The sequence below is a fragment of the Protopterus annectens genome, chromosome 1.part1 (genome assembly GCF_019279795.1).
Source record: "Protopterus annectens isolate FY-2018-M chromosome 1.part1, PAN1.0, whole genome shotgun sequence".
Classification (NCBI taxonomy): domain Eukaryota; kingdom Metazoa; phylum Chordata; order Ceratodontiformes; family Protopteridae; genus Protopterus; species Protopterus annectens.
Window position 1 is genome coordinate 1057997843 of NC_056726.1, and position 22645 is coordinate 1058020487.

The following is a 22645-nucleotide window of genomic DNA, read 5'->3' on the forward strand; positions in this document are numbered from 1 at the left end:
ATCATCCGACCATGCTATGGCGTTACTTCTAGCATTCAAATGTGTTTGTTCTGTAATGTTACTCCCAACAGTAGGGAGAAGACGCTGGGATTGCCCCGGTGGAATAACATCCGAAAAACCACTCGGCGAACTATTTTGATTGGAAATGAGCAGGTTGGAATGAGCGTTCAGTAACGTTGGCGCTCCATTAGCTTCAATACTATCCAAACGAGAGTTAAGCGCTTCAATCCGTTGTGTTAAAAGTAACAAAAGCGCATCCGTGCTCTTTGGGTCTTCCATAATCGGAATGTCACCAGACCCGAATAAAACAGGTGTCCTTGGACTCGTAGTACTGTTAGAAGACATACTAAGTAAAAAACAAAAAACGAACACTTGTATACACAGGATACGAGTATAGGAACACCAAAAAACAAAAATCAGCGTAAACGTACTTTAATGAAATTCCGTTTTCGCTTCTACAGAGGTAGAAGCTTCATCAGACAAGCGGAAAGCGCCAAATGGCTCAATTTAAAACAAACCACATCATATGATGTCATTTCCTTAACTACCATAAGAGGTAGCCAATATTCTAAAACAACCATTTATATCAAACAACAGAGTAAACATAATTTAAAATCAAACTAACTTCAATATATACATGTACTCATTTACATTCAAGCAGTATTTAAAATATTATTATATTATAGTTAGTGCATCACGATGCCAGTGCTGTAATAAATAGGGCTACTTTTTTAAAAATGCTATTTCCTACAATAATAAAAGGTGGGTGTACCCCACTACATATAAATACAAGTAAGCAATGCTACCGCAAATAACTTTTATACTTTAGAAAGACAGAAATATTACAAGTTTCATTTAATCCTGGGGTGGAAAAGGCATCCAAGAGGAGTTGCCATTCCAGTTCTTTCATCTCAAGGAGGAGGGATTGAGGGCCCCCCCTAAGTCCAACCTTAACAGTGTCAATCCCCATGAAATGGAAATTATGTCCAACATTATTTATAATGTGTTTGGCAAGAGCATTTTCACTCTTTTTGTTTTTTTTTTTTTTTGGCATTTTTAAAAAAGTAGTCCTATTTATTACAGCACTGGCATCGTGATGCACTAACTATAATATAATAATATTTTAAATACTGCTTGAATGTAAATGAGTACATGTATATATTGAAGTTAGTTTGATTTTAAATTATGTTTACTCTGTTGTTTGATATAAATGGTTGTTTTAGAATATTGGCTACCTCTTATGGTAGTTAAGGAAATGACATCATATGATGTGGTTTGTTTTAAATTGAGCCATTTGGCGCTTTCCGCTTGTCTGATGAAGCTTCTACCTCTGTAGAAGCGAAAACGGAATTTCATTAAATGCGTTCGCTGATTTTTGTTTTTTGGTGTTCCTATACTCGTATCCTGTGTATACAAGTGTTCGTTTTTTGTTTTTTACTTAGTATGTCTTCTAACAGTACTACGAGTCCAAGGACACCTGTTTTATTCGGGTCTGGTGACATTCCGATTACGGAAGACCCAAAGAGCACGGATGCGCTTTTGTTACTTTTAACACAATGGATTGAAGCGCTTAACTCTCGTTTGGATAGTATTGAAGCTAATGGAGCGCCAACGTTACTGAACGCTCATTCCAACCTGCTCATTTCCAATCAAAATAGTTTGCCGAGTGTTTTTTCGGATGTTATTCCACCGGGGCAACCCCAGCGTCTTCTCCCTACTGTTGGGAGTAACATTACAGAACAAACACATTTGAATGCTAGAAGTAACGCCATAGCATGGTCGGATGATAGCAACAATAACCGACATACTAACCATGGTGCCAGTGCTTTAAGGCAGAATATTGAGCCTAATGGCTTAAACAACAATGCTTACATTAATCCTGGGCTTATTGGTGTGCCGACTTTTTCGCAATGGGCCGGGAATCTCGAGGCCCTCGATTTTGGAGATCATCTCCCACTGGGAGCACCGGCTACAGGAGAGGACATTCAAGGTAACGGTACAGATAACATTGCAGTAAATCTTAAATCCCTTGATAATAATATGTTAAAAATAAAGAGACTTCAACTCGAGGTCTCTTATTTTAAACAGTGCCTGAAAGAGAAAATTGTGCCTAAGGGTTTAAGATGTTCATTTGTTCCTACTGGCCTTTTTTATGACTCAAAGTTCACGAATGATCTTGTTAGCCTTTTTGATAAACAAGGCTTAGAACTCTTAGACCTTATGGTTAAACACTATTCTGAATATATTTCGACCCTCTTGGTGGAGACAAGTGAACTTGATGAAAAAATAAAAAGTGATTTAAACTTTATACGGTACAAATACGACTACGATCGCATATTTCAGAGTATTGATGCATTACTTGTCAAACTTAAATCGAATAAAACAAAAAAAACTTACAAGAGACAGGCAAGCTTATGCTAATGGTACTGTGTACCCTAACCTTCAAAAAAACACCATTAACACAAATAAATCTTCTGGTGTACACAAAAAAAGTGTTAATAATGGAGGTGAAATGTCTAGTGATGTGGGTCTGGTAGAAGGTGAATATGAAACCAATGATGGGGATGAAGGCCCTTCCTCACAAGGACCAAGGAGGAGCAGCAGAATTAAGTCTAATTATGACAATCAAGGCAACCACCCTAATTATAAAGGCCAAGGGAAGCCTTTTTTAGGGCGCAGGAATTACCAAAGACAACGGAACAAGAACAACTACAAATAAAGACTGTATACACCCCCCCTGGTGAAAACTTCGGTTCTTCTCGGAAACCCATCATTTTGACTAATACTAAGGGAGACTTTAAAGTTTACAACTTTTCCCAAGTTGTAATCGAAAACGACTTGATTGATTTGTTGGCTTTCGGACTTACATTTGTACCTGATCAAAAAATGAATTTACCAAAACTACTGATTGATTTCAAATGTTTTGTCCGTACCTTAAATCTTAAAGTCTTATTTAATGGTGAAACATCAGGTGAAAGGCATCCATTTAAACTACTTAGTGTCTTCAACCCCCCTTTGCACCCTATTTTGAATATTTTTGAGAATGTTTGTGAATTGGATTTAAGACAACTATTTGAAAAGATTAGATGGTTTGACCATCAGAGTAATACCTCACCTAACCAGATGTCAGCTTTAAAAGACATGTGTAAGCTTCCTATCAGGGTTATTAAACCTGATAAAGGAGGGGGTTTAGTCATTCTCGATAAGGAAGACTACACAGAAAGGATGTTACTCGTCCTAAAGTCTCCGACCCACGAAGTGTCTTCTCTGAATGAGATGTCAGGGCAGTATAATAAGATCAAAGGATACTTTAGGGATTTGTTTATTGAAGGAAGAATCGATATTGATACTTTTAACTTCATTAATATCTCCTTCCCAAGGGTCCCTGTTATGTTTGGGATCCCTAAAATCCACAAAAATTTAAGTGATCCACCAATGCGAGCCCTAGTAGACGGGAGATGCTCTATCACCCACCCTTGTGCAAGGGTAGTTGATTCTATTATTTCGAAATACCTTGACTTGATTCCTCAAATCTGTAAAGACTCCTGGTCTTTTCTGAAGTCCATCAATGACGTCCCATTCGATCCAGCCCTTAATTTTTTAACCATTGATGTGGTTGATCTTTACACCTCTATCCCACATCAAGAGGCGGTCGAATGGGTAGAATTGATGCTTCTAAGCTTAAATGCTCATAAAGATGAAATTGATGTAGTCACATTGTTGTTAGACATTATTTTGTCTTCCAACTTCTTCACCTTTAATAAATGTCACTACATCCAGAAAAGAGGTATCGCCATGGGTTCTCCCTGTGGTGGTAGTGTGTCAAATCTTGTTGTAGCTTATTGGGAGAATACCTTCCTATTAAATAACCCTAGATTTAAAAACATCATTAAGTTTTACACTCGGTTTTTGGATGATGTATTCTTACTCATAATAGGAGGGGAAGATACTTGCTCTGATTTGGTCGATTATATGAATACTTCTTCTACATTCTTAAAATTTACGCATAAATTTTCATCCAATGAAATTGACTATCTTGACGTCAAATTAATGAAAGACCTTGATAATAAAGCCTTCTTGTCTACAATTTTCAGGAAGCCAACGTATTGCAATAGCTTCCTGCATTTTTCCAGTTGCCATCCCTGGAAACAAAAGAAATCAATAATTAAAGGGCAACTGGTTAGAGCTGCCCGTATGTGTAGTACAAATGTGGCTTTTGACTTAGAGTGTACCAATTTGAAAGACATGTTCTCTAATAGGGGTTATCCCATTGATTTATTAGAAAACCTTGTGGAAGAAGTAAAATTCAAAAGAAATAATGGGTTTTACAAACCGATTCTTGCTACCAGTAAAGTGACTAATGTTAACATTCACGACTGCTTGTCTGATACTGTTCCTGCCTTGGAATACACTCTTTTTCAACGTAATATGGTAGATACTATTGAAATGCACTATGTTCCTAAATGCGATTACAAGACCAGGTTTATTATTACTTACAATAAGCATGCCAATGATATTTGTACCATAGTTAAGAAAAATTGGCATTTTATTCAAAATAGTGGTTCTTTATCCAACATTTTGGGCTCACAACCTTTCTTCGTCTTTAGGAGAGGCAGTAATTTAAAAGAACTGCTACAAACTACGGACACTCCACTATCTTTATCTAGACAAATTGGGTCATTTACTTGTGGCTCTTGTAATATGTGTAGCCTTTTCAAAGTGGGAGGTTCATTCATTATTAGAGGCAAGAAGTATTTTGTCAAGCACAAAATCAACTGTTTAACAAAATCAGTGATTTATGTTGCTTTGTGTAACTGTTGTCAGGCATTTTATGTTGGTAAAACGGACCGTAGACTACGGGACCGTGTTTACCAACATAATTATGCCATTAAGAACAAAAAGAGTGAAAATGCTCTTGCCAAACACATTATAAATAATGTTGGACATAATTTCCATTTCATGGGGATTGACACTGTTAAGGTTGGACTTAGGGGGGGCCCTCAATCCCTCCTCCTTGAGATGAAAGAACTGGAATGGCAACTCCTCTTGGATGCCTTTTCCACCCCAGGATTAAATGAAACTTGTAATATTTCTGTCTTTCTAAAGTATAAAAGTTATTTGCGGTAGCATTGCTTACTTGTATTTATATGTAGTGGGGTACACCCACCTTTTATTATTGTAGGAAATAGCATTTTTAAAAAAGTAGTCCTATTTATTACAGCACTGGCATCGTGATGCACTAACTATAATATAATAATATTTTAAATACTGCTTGAATGTAAATGAGTACATGTATATATTGAAGTTAGTTTGATTTTAAATTATGTTTACTCTGTTGTTTGATATAAATGGTTGTTTTAGAATATTGGCTACCTCTTATGGTAGTGTAGGAAATGACATCATATGATGTGGTTTGTTTTAAATTGAGCCATTTGGCGCTTTCCGCTTGTCTGATGAAGCTTCTACCTCTGTAGAAGCGAAAACGGAATTTCATTAAAGTACGTTTACGCTGATTTTTGTTTTTTGGTGTTCCTATACTCGTATCCTGTGTATACAAGTGTTCGTTTTTTGTTTTTTACTTTATAGCCTGGGCAGAGAAGGGGCATAACTAGGGAACCCGTGCCAGCCTTCCCCATGAGTGTCTGTGCTTGTATATAACTCATATCTCAAAGTATGTGTGTGTGTGTGTGTGTGTGTGTGTGTGTGTGTGTGTGTGTGTGTGTGTGTGTGTGTGTGTGTGTGTGTGTGTGTGTGTGTGTTTCTGTGTCTGTGTGTGTGTGTGTGTGTGTGTGTGTGTGTGTGTGTGTGTGTGTGTGTGTGTGTGTATGTGTGTATCAGCTACTTGGGCAGGGACACGAAGCACTGGTTGGACAGAGATGGTGCTGGACATTTTAGCTTGACCACTAGGCTGAGACCTGTACCCTATAGCTGTGCCAGTGGGGAGTCTTATTGGAGATATGGAGGGAAAGGGAGAAACCATCCCCGGACTGACTGTGATCTCTGTGTGCTCTTAAGTGAAATTTTACTTTACTGTGTGTATACTTGTTATCTTTCCCAATGTGCATGCCCCTCACTGGTGCTAGTGGTGAGGACTGAGGCTGATTATTGTGCCAGTGCATGGGTGTCACATATTAACTGGTGCCAGTGGTGGGATATCCACACTACCATATTAATTGTTTGGCACATACTAATTGGCTTGTAGTGGTGTGGATAGTGAATTCCTTTAGCTTGTGTAAAATGATCACTGAAGGTATTTTTGTACTTTAAGTCAGCCACACAGTGAATAGTCAAAGTTCAGAACACAGTTGTTTTATTTCTTTTGTTAGCTTAGTTAGTCAGGGAGACCAGGCAATCATGTCAGCAGAGGAGTATGGCAGGCTGACAAGAAGCCAGTTGACTGAGATGTGCCAGGCTAAGGGACTGGTGCATGAAAACCTGACTAAGGCAGACATGATTGCAGCTTTGGAAACAGCTGCATCAGAAAACAGCAATCTGGAGGATGATCAGACTAGCTGTGGAGATGTACAACACTCAGAGAATGGACAGCTCAACCTTTCTGCAGAGAACTTAAAATCCATCTTGAGCTAAAGAGACTTGAGTTGGAGGCCAGGCGTTTGGAAACAGAAGCAGCAGAGAGACTGAGATGTCTACAGGCTGAGGAGAATGAGAAACAGCTATGCCTTGAAGCTGTGGAGAAGGAGAGGCTGAGGCAGCACAAAAAGGAGATGCTGACTCTTCACCAGAGTCATGGAGGTAATGGGGAAGGGAGTAACTGGACCCCAGAAGCACAAAAGGTCAGTAAATTTCTTCCACAGTTTACAGAGGGGGATAATGTTGATAGTTTCATTCATATGTTTGAGAGGGCATGTAAACAGTATGATGTTGACCAAAGGCTCTGGGTACGGATCATGACCCCATTAGTACATGGTAAAGCTGTAAATGTACTTTCCAAACTGTCAGACAATGATTTCTTAAATTATACTGCTGTTAAGTATTGTTTGGTAGAATTTTTTAAGCTAACACCTCAAACTTATAGGAAAAATTTTCGTGAGCATAGAGACAAGGCAGATGAAAGTGTGTGTGAATATGTTTCTGAACTGAGCACTTATTTTTATAGGTGGGTGAGTGGATGTCAGGCCACCACTTTTGAAGGCCTGGCACCTTTTGGTGAGGGAACAAGCCCTTAGCACTTTGCCTGAGGACACAAGTATCTGGTTAGTTTATAGACAATGTGCTACTTCAAATGAATTGGGGAAGAGGGGGGACGTATACCTAGCAAGCAGGGCATCCCTGCACAGGAAAAGGACCCCCAGTACTGCTCATGGGTCTAAAGGAACCCATGGTGGGCTGCCCAGACTGCCCAATCAGAATCTGCCAATAGCAGGGGAAGCCACTAGTCCAGGTACACATCCAGGACCTAGGGTTAAATATGCTAAATGCAACCACTGGGGCTATGTGGCATACAGATGTCTACAGAGGCAAGGTGGGGAACAAAAGATGAGGAAGCCAGTAAGTGGGAAGGACAAAATGCCAACAGTAGGTTGTCTTTAAACAACAAAGGTACCAAGCTACCACCAGAGGTTAAATCTTATTGTAGTGAATGGCAAAGAGGCCATTGCTAAGAGAGACACAGCCTCTGACATAACCATTGTAAAGCCTGCAATGGTTACAGAGGAGCACTACTTGCCTAGGTAGCCTACTCCAGTCAGAGATTTAGGAGGGACCCCATTCCAAATACCTTGGCTAGGGTTCACCTTGTCTGGGAGGGTGGAAAAGGAAGCCAGCAAGTAGGTGTGTTTGAGGATATCCCTACAGATGTCCTGATAGGGAATGATTTTGATAATGCAGTACCATGTGCTCATGCAGTTATATGCAGTCAGGCTTGGAGACAAGCATGTGGGTCTGGTAGCTTGGGGGAGACCTAGTCAGACTGCATACTTGCAGCCAGGACTGTTATTAGTGGTTGGTGGCATTGGTTTCTAACTTATAGCCTGGGCAGAGAAGGGACATAGCTGGAGGACCTGTGCAAGCCTTCCCCAGGAGTGTCTGTTTGTTTGTATATAACTCATAGCTGAAAGTGTGCCTGTTTCAGCTACTTGGCCAAAGACATGATGCACTGGTTGGACAGAGAGGGTGCTGCAGGTTTTTGTTTGACCACTGGGCTGAGACCTGTACCCTATAGCTCTGCCCAGGCTCTAAGGCATCACAGTCAGAACAAAAGCTAACACTGGTCACACTATTGCAGATGGTGCAGCAATACAGACACTCATTACATTGTCCTCACACATAAAGATAATATATATTTCTTAACTACCCTGATAAAACCCCATCTCTAACTAAACTACTCACCCACTACACAGTAAGTCATCCTCTCTGATCTAGTGATTAATCTCTCCTCTGTGTCACTAGGGCTAACAATACTACAGGAAAAGTGCTATATTCACACACGGTTGCTAGAAACTGGAATTGCCTTCCCCCTTCTTTGAGCACTGCCTCTACCATCACCAAAACTCCCTCAAATCACATCTCATTAATACCTGGCTTTGTCTTTGTATTCCTGAATCCTAAGGTTTCTACCCTCATCTCCTCTTTTCAATGAATAATCTCCAAGTTAACCACTCTAGTTCTCCAAAATACTAAGACCATAACAGCCATTAGTCCAGCCTGTAAGTAGTTACTAATCATAGCTGATGAGAACCTCTCTCTTTGTGTAAATAACACTATATGCATGTATATTTAATGTGAATATCGGATTATTTTGTTGTGAAATATTGACTATTTTACTGTATTATGTACTTTTTTTGCTGTACTATTCTGTAAAATATTTCTTCTTTATTTAACAATGCTGGAGCTTTTCTCCCCAGGCATCCGCTGTAAATGGGCCTAGTCCAGTTGGAATTTCCCAGTTAACAAATGTAAAGTAAAATAAAATAAATAAATAAATATATCTAAATAATGACTAGCATTTAGCAAAGAAACATTTGCTTACAATGTGCAGATGTCTCAACACTTTGCAGGGAGGATTAGCCTAGAAGAAGTGAAGGAAAAGATGCAATTACTCATCACAATGGGAGTAACACAGGTACAGTGAACACACAATCGCCTATATGCCCTGTAAGAAGTAGCTGTAACTGAAACTTGTCTGAGCCATCCACCCACTCCCTCTTTTATTGAACAGCTCTCTTATATAACTGTATGACTTATCAACAGGTACAGATAGAGAAAGCATTGATCACAGGAAGTAGTAGCCAAATTATATTTTTGTGTACAAGCAAATATAAATGTTGCCATATGTAAGCTTACCTGGAATCTGCTCCTGGGACACACTTGGCCTCCCACCCACATAATCACTGACACATGGTGGAAAGGCTCCCCTGAGCTGTCTGGATCTCTGTGGACAGGAACTCTTCATTTGGTGTCAGGGGTAGCTCAGTAGCACAAGCCCCACCATAGGCACCTGTTCTCGAACAAATGCAGTCACCTTCCATCATGCTGATTAAATCATATCATTGGCCCAATGCCGCACCTGATCATAATTGCATCTGTGACCACTAACTGCATTTATATCATTAACTAACGTTTCAAATCTCCTTTCTGGCAACCATATCCACACTGCCTCTCTCAAGCAGAAAGGCTTTATGCCATCTCAGAGTCTGGGTTATGTCCTCAGTCTCAGTGTTACTAAAAGTTTTTTTTTTGTGGATTTGTAGGCTTAGGTCCCATTATCCTATGGGACATGAAACAGAGAAGGATAAACACATTAATATAATTTATGTAATGCATTTGTTCACAAAAGTGATCAGTCGCTGTACCCTTTGTCACCACAAAGCACTTGAAACACACTTTTCATTTAGTACAACAGACTGTTAGGTGGCTACCCCCCACACACACACACAAACTAAGGTTTGTACAAGTCAAGGAATACCACATAAGTAATGTATATATGGTTTCCACAGAATTATTAGGATGCCTACAGATTTTTAACAGAAAAGCATTTGAAACACACGTCTCTTTTTGGACAACAGAATAATAGGTGCCCCCCCCCACACACACACACACACACAAAACGAAATTTTGTATAACCAAGGAATACCACATAAGTAATGTATATATGTTTTCCACAGAATTGTCAGGATGCCTACACTTTTTCAACAAAAAAAGCCAGTTTATGAATGCCAGTCACTTTTCACTGCGCCCACCACTCCTCTGAATGTTGCCCTGGGCCATCTCAGAATTATAACAATGGTTTCAACAACATGCACATTATATTTCTCATCCAACACCATAGCACATTGCAAAAGCAAATGTTAAGAACATAGTTGTGGTGAAAGTATAACCTGTCCAACTTACAGTTTGGCTGCCAAAACTACCTATGGCAACAGTGCAGCATAAGATGTGCATACAGATAAGTTAATTTTCTGCTAGATATATAAATGCATTTGCAAAAGTCCCTTAACTGGGGAATTAAGATATAATGATGTCATATCACCTTCAAAGGAATACCAGTCTTTTGTTTTGTACAAATGCACAAATCTCATCTTGTCAAGTTCCCAGCTACATAATTACCTTTTTTTATAGTGCAGATTTAGCCCTCCAAGCACTGTGAATATGCAAATGAGATGTGAACTCATTAGAATAGCTGAATACCAAACTTTTGATTGTGTGCAACACATGTAAACATAGTGTAGTCTCTAGCCACTTACACACATAGACATGCACACACACACACATTCTGTAGACCAACCCACCCACCCAAAAAGCAAAGAGAAAACAGATATGTGGTGGTCCAACATTTTTTATTTATTTATTTTACATTTGTTCACCGGAATAGTCCGACTGGATACATGTCCATTTTCAGGGTAGGCTCGGGGAGAAAAGCTCCACATAGTCAAACATACAAAAGGTTACACAAGAAGTTAGAAAACAATTAGAATATATAAAAACAAAGTCGTAACATATCTTATGTACATTGGTTTAGTAATGTTCTATAGTAGGGACTCACAGTTCTCATGGACAGACAAAATTACAAGTAAGATTGTAACTCACAGTTAGTCCCTAGTAGGGACTCACAGTTCTCATGGACAGACGCAATTACAAGTAAGACTGGATACATAGCATGGTGATGTAGTTAGATGTTATGATAATTACTGATTATGCTATGATAATTACTGATTATGCGCTATTGTTTTATAACTTAATCCGGGTTGGTATATGGGCATAGCCAGTTCAATTTGAGATGCTGTTTGAGTTTTTTTTTTTTTTTTTTTTTTTGGAGAGACTTTTGGAGGATTGTGGGGTTATATAGTTTGGCAAGGCATTCAGGTTTTGCCAAGAAAGTTGGTGAACAGGGATTCACCAGTTGAGTTTTTAGCTTTGTGGGTTTGGACCAGTAATTTGTTGGCTGACTGTATAGATCTCAGGTTGCTATATGGCCTAATAATATTCATAAGAGAGGGCGTATCTTTAGGGGGATACACTAGACAATCTCGACGTACTGAAATCTTGAATTTCAGTACATCGAGACTGAATAGTGGAAAGTGGAGTTACTCTAAACTACACTATGCTGAATGCGAAAGTATAGAATCTGCAAATGTTGAATCTGACGCTATTGTGGTGTCGTGTTCATTACGTGTGGTGCGTTTTATGGATTTATCTGGGGTTTCATGTAAGTGTTGTGTGTTTGAGGATATTGGGTAGGGATTTTAGTGTGTGTGAGTGTGTGCAGTGGTGTTTTTTTGTGTGTGTTTAGTGCGACCTCGGAGTTACAATATATAAGTAGGGGGGTGTGGGGGGTGCAGGGGGGCTTGCCCCCCTTCTTCTAGGTAGGTTAGGTGTGTTTCTATGTGTTATGTTTGTTTAGTTAGGTTGGTGTATGTGTGTGTGATCATGTCTTGAGTTGTGTGTGTTTGTGTGTGTGTGTGTGTGTGTGTGTGTGTGTGTGTGTGTGTGTGTGTGTGTGTGTGTGTGTGTGTGTGTGTGTGTGTGTGTGTGTGTGTGTGAATGGTCACGGTTGTAGTATTCATGATTGTGGGTTTTCGTGTATGTGGGTTTTCGACTATTCAGTCTCGAAATACTGAAATTTGACATTTCAGTACTTCGAGATTGTATAGTGAACCCATTTAGGGTGGTACAGAACTTTGTGCGCTATTAAGAGTTTATTGAATTGAATTAAGCTGGGCAGTTCTAGCCATTCTAGTTGTTTCAGGTTCTGGCAGTAATGGGTTCTACAGGTGGAACCAGTGGCGAATCTGGAAATATGGTTGTAGCTATGGACAGCTTACTTACTTCATTTTGTTGAGGCTTGAGAGTACAGGTGAGGCATATAAAAGAGTAGAAAGTAGGTGTGATCAGGCAATTTCAGTCCTAGCCAGTGGGGTTAAGAGTGTCTTGTTTCTATACAGTGATTCAAGCTTCTTATCGATGGCCTGTATGGTTTTGTTGACCTTTAGGTCAAATTTGAGATTATTGTCTATGATAACCCCTAGAAATTTAGTGTGTTGATCTGGGGAGACAGTGGTGCCATTAAACAAAAATAGAGTGTAGAAGGCTCCCCAGCCGAAGATAGATGTACACTCAAACGTTGCTGCCAAAATACAAAAAACGAATAATCCCAAGGTCCATAAACGTATAAAGATTTATTGAATCACATAAAAAACAACGTCGACCTAGGTTTCGTTCATAAAACGAACTTCTTCAGAACAACCTACTGAGATGTAAAACTTCTTTAAATACCTATACTTCCAACCCTAATTAATTTTAAATAGGGGTTATCCTAGTGAATTTTGCAGAAATATAGCAAAAGAAGTGATTGGTAAAAGACATACCGGATTTTATAAGGCTTTATTGAATAGTACAGGTGAAACATTGATCAACGACCATAAGGATCAACAAGTTGATTTGAAAAAATATATAAGTAATAATATTCCATTGTATATTACAACATTTAACAATACATCAAGTAGTGTAAAGAATATAGTTAATAAAAATTGGAATTTGATAAAAGCTGATAAGACAATGGGTGAAATATTTAAAGGACAAGTCACCTTTGTATTTAGGAAAGACACATCATTATTTTGGCTAGTGGAGAAAGCATGTCGATGGGTCTATAGTTGGACATGTCTGTTGAGCTACCACCTTTATGGAGTGGGATGACACGGGATATTTTCCAGAGGGAGGGGATAGCATTTTCGGATAAGGTTCTGTTGATAAGGATAGATGTGGGATATGCAATGGCATCTGCAGCTATTTGTAGGTACTCTGCAGGGAGGAGGTCAGCAGCGAGGGTTGTAGGTTTTAGTTTTTTTAGGAGAATTTTGATAAAACAAGTGGATATTGGTTGGAGGCTAAATTCAGGGTGATTTGTCGATAAATTAGGCATGTAGTTTAAGTTTGTGGAGATTAGGTGATTTGCTGGGGATTGGATTGTTTCTGTGAAAAAGTTATTATAAGTGCTAGCTATGGTCTCTGGGGAACTATGAGTATGGTTAGCCGGGGTTGGGGTGGTAGAATGCCCTGGATGATGTAGTTGATTTAAGCCTGCCCAGAACTTTTGGGGGTTGTTTTGGTGTTTTTGTAAGAGATTATGGTAGAAGCTTTTTTATGCACACAGACATTGCAAAGCTTGTGTTGACATGCCAGTCTTGCATCCCATAGGAGAGAACCAGTGCTAACAACTTTTTTACCACAAGGTCCTTGGCAGAAAATAGCTGATGACCTAAGTGATTTCAAATAAAAACATTATCTTATTGTACTTAAGAAGAAATAGAAATCTTTATTGTACAACAATAAATAGCCAGCAAAGCATTGCAAGACTCGAGACAATGGTTGCTAGTAATGGCATACAAGTCAAGTGAATCACTGATAAGGGAGCACATTCTATATCTGCAGAACTTAAGCAGATTACTGAAGATTAACACTTCCTATATACTATGTCATATCAAGCCTTCGCTATCCCAGTCGAATGGAGCCTTAGAGAGAACAGTCCAAATTGCTAAAGGAAAAAGGATTCTTTATCAGCTTGACCCTCACAAAGTTCTTATGTCTTGCAACCAGAGAGGCCCTTCACAGTTGTTGCTTGGCAGACACATCAGGAATAAACTACCAATGCTGGAATCCAAACTTTGATCAAAAGCTAAAACTTTCAAATTCATTATGAAAAATGATCAGAAAGTAAAAGATGCTTGCAAATACTTTTAGCAAATACATTTATGACAACGATATTTCCTCCAAACTATACCTTTTCTTCATTCAAGCTGACCAGTGGATCTAAAGCATGAGGGGGAAAAAACATGGTATACAGCTGGTATTGCAGTTCAAAATTAGATGAATTATGCTCCTACATAATGCAAATGGATGAAGGCATGCTGACTTATCTAGGCTATTCCTGTGGAGTCTAAGAGAGAAATTCACATCTCAGAAAGCCATGCCAAGGGATTTTAACCAAAGCCAGCAAGGTCCTTACTATACTCAATAATAAAGTATTTCAAATGAACTTAAGACTCTACCATGAGCACCTATTCAAAATGAAAAAGGAATTTCCGGATCCTAACAGACTTATGAAGATACTCAGTTCATTTTATACCCAGATGTTACTGCTCTAAACACACACATCTAAAGCACTGAAATAGGAGTTCTTCACACCTTACAAGCCATTAGCTCTTCCTCTCTCCATAACTCGCATTTGCGGCCAAATAACTGATCCCAGCTTCTCTTGTTTGCGTATATAATCCATAACAGCTCTGCACTCTTCCTGCTCGCATTTGGAACAGCTTCTCTTGCTTGCATATAATCCAGCAGCTCATTTCTGATTTCATTCTCTTCTCTCACCATATACTCTTCCCGCTCGCATTTGCGGCCAACCGGAAATTATGTGAGCTCCCACAGCTCAATTCCAACTGGCTTGTAGCCCTGACAGTGCTGATGTCATTGCACGTGTGATGACATCCACGCCAACAGCACAAAAATTGAAAACAAAAGGGAAATAAATCGGAAATGAAGGGGTGCCACTCGGGAATTGTGACACCCCTTCATTTGGACCCCAAAACTCGGTAAAAACCGAGTAAATTGGTATGGTTGGGAAATATGGGCAAGGGGTATGTATGCATCAAAAAGGAATATGATTGTATTCAACATATAGGTATTATATAGATAACTTAAGTATGCAGATCTTAACTATAAAAGCAAGCATGCATGCTTTCTTATGTAGCTCTTGATAACTGTATTTGGCAACTATAATACTGTGTGCACGTGGGTTTAATTACATGTGGTAGTTCCATGATCCTGTGGAACAGGTAAGGTGGTATTTACTTGTAATCTACACTTCCAATGGGAGTGGAAGGAGTAGAACATTTGGGGCTCGGTTATATCGATCGCAATACAGTGTGGCTAAGGAAATGTACCCTTTTCCCCACTGTAGTGCTATCTTGGAGTTAGTATATATAATTAGTGTGGATATGGGGGTGCAGCCCCCAACATGGAGGTGCAGGGGGCTTGCCCCACTGCAAAACTTTGTTTTTAGTATTTATGTTCTTGTTTCCATGCTTCATTAACGCGAATTTCGCAAAAGTGCATTTTCGAGAAACTGCACTTTTGCTGAAAAGGAGTCGGCTTCTTAAGATTCAGTAGGGTGTTGTAGTATTCGGGCTGGTAATGTTGTGATTGCACTGTAGGGGCGCTGTGGGGAATTCACCATGTAATGTTGGTTCTGTATTCTCTGGTAACTTGTTGCTTCCGGTGTATGTATGACTTGCAGAAGTTGAACATGTAGCATGGGTGCGCACCTGAAGGCTCTTAATAAAGAAAGCCTTACAACTCCAGAACCGTGTGGTCTCCCTTATTTATCCAGGATATCACATATTGGTGACGAGAGGATGGGATGCCTCCGAGTCCGCTGCGAGTAAAACGGTGGGGTGCAGTTCATGTCGGACGACGAAGAGACTGGGCCTGCCGGAGTTATGTCTGGTTCCATGTTGGGGTCACTGGTGGCATACGACTGTCAGACACAGACCTGGGAGGAGTATTGTGAAGTGTTGGAACATTTTTTTGAAGCAAACCAGATACTGGATGCGGGCCGGAAGCGAGCCATACTGCTGAGCTCGGTGGGCAGCAAGACGTACAGTCTCATGAGGAACTTATTGAGTCCTGATAAACCGGGGGATAAGTCGTTCACGGAGTTGACGAGCTTACTTCAGTCCCATTACAACCCGAAGCCGAGTGCAATAGTCCAAAGGTTCAAGTTAAATTCAAGGACTAGAATGGCCAACGAAACGGTAACGGAGTATGTTGCAGTGCTTAGGGAACTGGCGCAACACTGTGATTATGGGGACAGATTGACAGAAATGCTACGAGATAGGCTCGTATGTGGCATTGCAGATGACCGCATTCAACGCAGATTGTTAGCGGAGCCTGAGTTGTCGTTTGCAAAGGCCTTGAAGTTGGCACAGGCCATTGAGACAGCGAATAAGACATTCGTGATTTACAACCAAGAAGCATTGAAGGGGTGGGAAGCAGGAGTGCTAACCCACTGCCAGTGCATAAAGTGGCCATGGAACATAAATCACAAGGAAAGTCTGGTCAGTATGCTTGTTACAGGTGTGGTGGTGATCATTTGTCACGGAACTGTCGTTTTTTAAACGAAAAATGTCATGCTTGCGGAAAAAAGGGTCATGTGAAGAAGATGTGCCGGTCCACACCCTCTAGGGACCAGCCGAGAAAGGGGGAGGACAAGAGCAGCATAATGGACAGAAAGGGAAATCGAAAAAATAAACAGCAGTATGCACACCACATACGTGAAGGTACAGATAAACCAACTAGGGAAGCAGAGGAAGTGTTTACTATGTTTAACCTGGAAGAGGCAAGGTTGGGAAGAGTTGATCCCATTATAACCCAGTTGGACTTAAATGGTAAAATGGTGCAGTTTGAAGTGGATACGGGGTGTAGTGTAACAGTTTTGTCAAAGGCTGAGTATGGGAAGTTATGGCCAAGAGCAGCTCGGAAGCTGCAGGACTGTTCAGTGACTTTGAAAACCTATACAGGTGAAACCGTTCCCATATTAGGGATGGCAAACGTAACTGTTAAATATAAAGACAAAGTCAAACAGTTGCCAGTCATGGTGGTGGCAGGTAAGGGACCAAACCTGCTAGGCCGGGCGTGGCTCAAGGAGCTGGAAATGGGCTGTCTACCACTCTATAAAGTAGAACAGCATGGGCTGACCTTGCAAGAAGTGCTGGAGAACAACGAAGAAGTGTTCAAAGAGGAACTGGGTACCTGGAGGGGCCCACCAGCAAAGATACATGTGCAAGAAAATGCAACGCCAAGATTTTACAAACCCCGACCCGTACCATACGCAATGAAGAAGAAAGTGGAGATGGAGTTGGAACGTCTCACTAAACAAGGTATAATTGAACCAGTAAAGTTTTCAGAATGGGCGGCACCCATTGTTCCAGTATTAAAGCCAGATGGTACTGTACGCATATGTGGTGACTACAAGTTAACAGTGAACCAAGTTTCGAAGCTGGAGCAGTATCCATTACCAAAGGTGGAGGATGTATTTGAAAAGCTGACGGGTGGTGAAAGGTTTAGTAAGCTGGATCTCAGTCAGGCATATCAACAAGTAGTGCTGGAAGAAGGGTCAAAGTCATTTGTCACCCTTAACACACACAAAGGTTTGTTCCAAGTTAATCGTTTACCCTTTGGGGTTTCCTCTAGTCCTGCGATTTTTCAGAGAATAATGGAGGGACTGGTGGCAGGAATTCCGAAGGTGGCTGTGTATTTAGATGACATCCTGCTGACGGGTAGGAACAATCGAGAGCATATAGAGACGCTGAACGAGGTGCTGAGATGACTGTGAGAGGCAGGTCTGAGGGTGAAGCGGAGTAAATGTGCTTTCATGGAAAAGGAAGCCGAGTTCTTGGGTTACAAAGTGGATGCATGGGGCCTACACCCCCTGCCAAACAAGGTAAAAGCTATCCAAGAGGCACCTGCACCTACAAATGTTACAGAGCTGAAGGCCTACTTAGGCTTACTTAACTATTATAACAGGTTCCTGCCAAATCTGTCAACGCTATTAGCTCCTTTACATAAGCTCTTAAGGAAGGAGACACGATGGTCGTGGCAAGAGGAACAGGCCAGAGCGTTTGAGCAGTCAAAGGAACTAATGCAATCTTCAGAGGTTTTGGTGCACAACGATAGTCACAAGGACTTAATTTTGTCATGTGAAGCCTCACCTTATGGGTTAGGGGCCGTGTTGGCACACCGGATGCCAGATGGACAAGAGAGACCCATTGGGTTCATGTCACGAACTTTAACACCAGCGGAGTCAAACTATTCCCAGCTAGACAAAGAGGGTTTGGCTGTAATTTTTGGAATTAAGAGGTTCCACAAATACCTCTATGGCAGGAGGTTTACTATTTGCACCGATCATAAGCCTTTGTTGTCACTGTTCAACGAGATGAAAGCAGTGCCGCAGATGGTTTCTCCACGAATTCAGAGATGGGCTGTAACTTTGAGAGCTTATGAATATGAGATTGTTTATAAGCCAGGGGCACACCATAGTAATGCGGACGCGCTGAGCCGTCTGCCGCTACCAGGGCATCTCAAGGAAGAGGAACCGGAGGACTGAGTTTTGATGATGGAGGACATCACGTTGGTGTCCGCAAAGGAACTAAGTGTCTGGACACGACAAGATCCAGTGTTAGCTCGAGTATTTCAGTGGGTTCAGCAAGGCTGGCCAATCCAGCAAACTGATCCAGGTTTTCGGCCTTATGAGGTGAGAAAAACAGAGCTGAGTGTGCAAGCTGGATGCGTGTTGTGGGGGGCACGAGTGATAATTCCACCCCCAGGAAGACGTGCACTTTTACAGCAGTTGCATCAAGGTCATGTGGGCATCACCCGAATGAAGGCCTTAGCACGAAGTTATTTTTGGTGGCCCAAGTTGGACCAAGACATTGAAGTCACTGTGAAAGAGTGTAACATCTGTCAAGAACATCATAACTTGCCTATGGGGGTACCATTACACCCATGGGAGTGGCCGAGTAGACCTTGGCAGAGACTTCATATAGATTATGCAGGACCTTTTATGGGGGCCATGTTTTTGATAATCATGGATGCTCATTCAAAATGGATGGATGCCTATCCAGTCAAAACACCCACTTCTACCACTACCATTGAATGCCTAAGGAAGAGTTTCAGTAACCAAGGGCTACCAGAGACTATTGTATCAGATAACGCTTCATGTTTCACGAGTGAAGAGTTCAAGGGGTTTCTGGAAAAGAATGGCATCGTACACGTCACATCAGCACCATACCATGCAGCTTCAAATGGTTGTGCTGAAAGGGCTGTTCAGACCTTTAAAGCAATGATGAAAAAGGCCGGAGAAGGGAGTATAGCAGCAAAAGTGTCAAGGGTGTTATTCAACTACCGTATTACACCCCAGTCTACCACGGGGTTGTCACCTGCCGAGATGTTGCAAGGGCGAAGATTAAGGTCAACGTTGGACCTGGTGCATCCAAACATCCGAGATAAGGTAGAGAGGACCCAGTGGAGGCAAAAAGAACATCATGATCGACGACGGAGAGAAAGAAGTTTTCTGGAGGGAGATGCAGTGATGACGCTAAATTTTAGTTATGGACCTAAATGGATTCCAGGGTTCATTGTCAAGAACACAGGTCCAGTGTCGTACCAGGTGAGGTTGAATGGAGATTTCGTGGTGAGGAGACATGTGGACCAGATTTTGCGGAGCGACCCGAAGAAGGAAGTCATGGAAGTGCAAACCCCGGAAATACCATTAATTCCGGAAAAAGGACTCGCAGGGGCAGGAGGATCGCTAATCGTGGGGCCTGAGGGAGACCGCCGGGACTTGGAAGGAGAGGTTCCCGAGGATCCAACTGTTCCAGGAATGGACACACCGGTACCAGAGTTGGTAACTGTGACACCCGAGTCACCTAGGGTGGTACCATTGCGCCGTTCTAAGCGTGTGCTGGTTAAACCTAGTTACTTGAAGGACTATCAGTGTTAAAAAAAAGTGCATGTATAGATTAGTCGAACAACATAGCTCGATTGTATGGTAACCATTTAATAACTAGCCAGTTATTTAGAAAGTAAGTGATTAATGGGATTGCTTGAACTTGCTCCTTTTGTTTTTGTATGTAAGATGACGTATGTCATAGCTTAAAAGGGGAGGAATGTAGTATTCGGGCTGGTAATGTTGTGATTGCACTGTAGGGGCGCTGTGGGGAATTCACCATGTAATGTTGGTTCTGTATTCTCTGGTAACTTGTTGCTTCCGGTGTATGTATGACTTGCAGAAGTTGAACATGTAGCATGGGTGCGCACCTGAAGGCTCTTAATAAAGAAAGCCTTACAACTCCAGAACCGTGTGGTCTCCCTTATTTATCCAGGATATCACAGGTGTACTGAATGAAAGTAGAGCCATAGAGCTATATATATATATATATATATACATATATATATATATATATATATATATATATATATATATGTATATATATGTAGGACAGGTAGCTTTCATCCTTCTTAGTTGGGAACTGCTGATTGAGAGCCCAGTGTCTGCTCTTCTTAAAGTGTATTAGTTCTGGTTTAAGCACTTGGGCTTCAGGCCAGTTATTTTACATTAAGAAGGTAAGGTACAAGTAAAAAGACAAAATGATCAGTTTTAACAATTGGCTTAATTACTGGTGTCATTCTAAGGGGATCCAATGTCTGTTTGCTTGGGATGACATGCTTGACAAGCCATGCTGCTTCGCAAGGGATGGCTTGCACCTGTCACCCCTGGGCTTCCAGATATTGGCCAAGGCTCTTGCCACTCCCATAGTGCCTTTTTTAGGCAAGGATCAAATGACAAACCTACCTCCCTAGAAAACACAAGTGGAAAAAAACTAAGGGTAATGCTGCTCAATGCCAGAAGTCTAAACCTCAAGATGCACGCCCTCGAAGCCGTCCTCAGTATGGAGAACATCGATGTCTGTGCAGTGACTGAAACCTGGTTCAAGGCTCCTGAGAGCACCCCAGCACTATCAGGTTTTACCTCATATCATGCTTTCCGGCCCCAAAACTTGGATCGAACCACAAAAGGAGGGGGAGTATCCATTTTCATCAAAGATACCCACACCTCCAGGTTAGTGCAACGCACGAAGCATCAGAGACTATCCAGGTGCAACTAACCATAGGAAAAATGCCTTACATTTTGTAGCATGCTACAGACCACCCTCTCAAACTCAGGAACCCCACACAGCCTTCCTGAAGACACTGGAGAGTATGAATGTCTCTCCAAATACCATCATTTTGGCAGACTTCAACTACCCAAACATAGACTGGGAACGTTACTCAAGCCCCAACACCCTAGCCCAAAGGTTCCTAGAATTCATAAACTCAAATGCAATGGAACAACTAGTCACCATTCCCACAAGAGGAGACAATATACTAGACCTGATCATCACAAACATGGGGACAAAATGCTCCACACCAGAAGTATATCCCTCTTTGGTAAGATCAGACCATAAATTAATCTCACTGGAAATCCACATCCCACCCCGACCCCCTGCACAAAAGACCACAGTGAAGAACTTCTCAAAAGCAAACCTCACACTTCTTAAGACTGAAGTGGTATCCTTCAAGGCCCCTGGGCCAGTGGAAACCACAACCCACACTGCTGAATCCTTTGCAAATGCCTTCTATGGGCACCTTCAAGAATGCATGGATCATGCAATCCCAAATAAAACCAAGACCCATTCCCCCAAAGGCAGGCACCCAGTCTGGTGGACCCCAGCCATAAACAAACTTTACAACAGGAGGAGGAAGCTACTACATGACAGAGAAAAATCCCTAAAAGGGAAGGCGTCTCTGATCAGTACTAGCAAAAAACTACGATCACTCATAAAGCCAACTTTGAGAGAAAAATCGCAAAGGACACAAAAGACAATCACAAGGTCTTCTTTAGCTATGTTAGAAACCTAGGTGGAAACTCCCAGATATGCTCAGAGTTAGTCCAAAATGACACAAAATACACTGAACCCACTGACATTGCCAACATTCTGGCAGACAGGTTCAGTGCAAATTTCTCCTCCCCCTCCCCCCCAAAAGGTGAAATAACTATCCCAGCAGAGTGTAGCCTCCCTAACATCTCAGATGCCCAGGTGAGAGCCGCCCTCTCTAAAGCTAAAAACACAGCATCAATGGGACCGGATGGTGTCCCGGGCTGTGTACTACATGAACTCCAAGAGGAACTAAACCCACACATAAGGCTGCTGTTTAATCTTAGCCTTACTACAGGATACATACCCAAAGAGTGGTGTACGGCAACAGTGGTCCCACTTCACAAAGGCGGTGCTTCTACGGACTCTGGAAATTACCGCCCCATAAGCTTGACGAGCCTGGTCTGCAAAGCTATGGAAAGGATCATTATGGAACTCATAAACAAAGACATTGGGGACATACAGACATTGGATCCTACCCAGTTTGGCTTTGTCAAGGGCAGATCCTGCTTTTTGAACTTGGTTGACTTTTTTGAAACAGTCACTAAGGCCATTGATGAGGGTAAGGCAGTTCACACAGCCTACCTTGACCTTGCAAAAGCCTTTGACACAATACCCCACTCGGGCATCATAGACAAACTCACCAGCTTAAATGT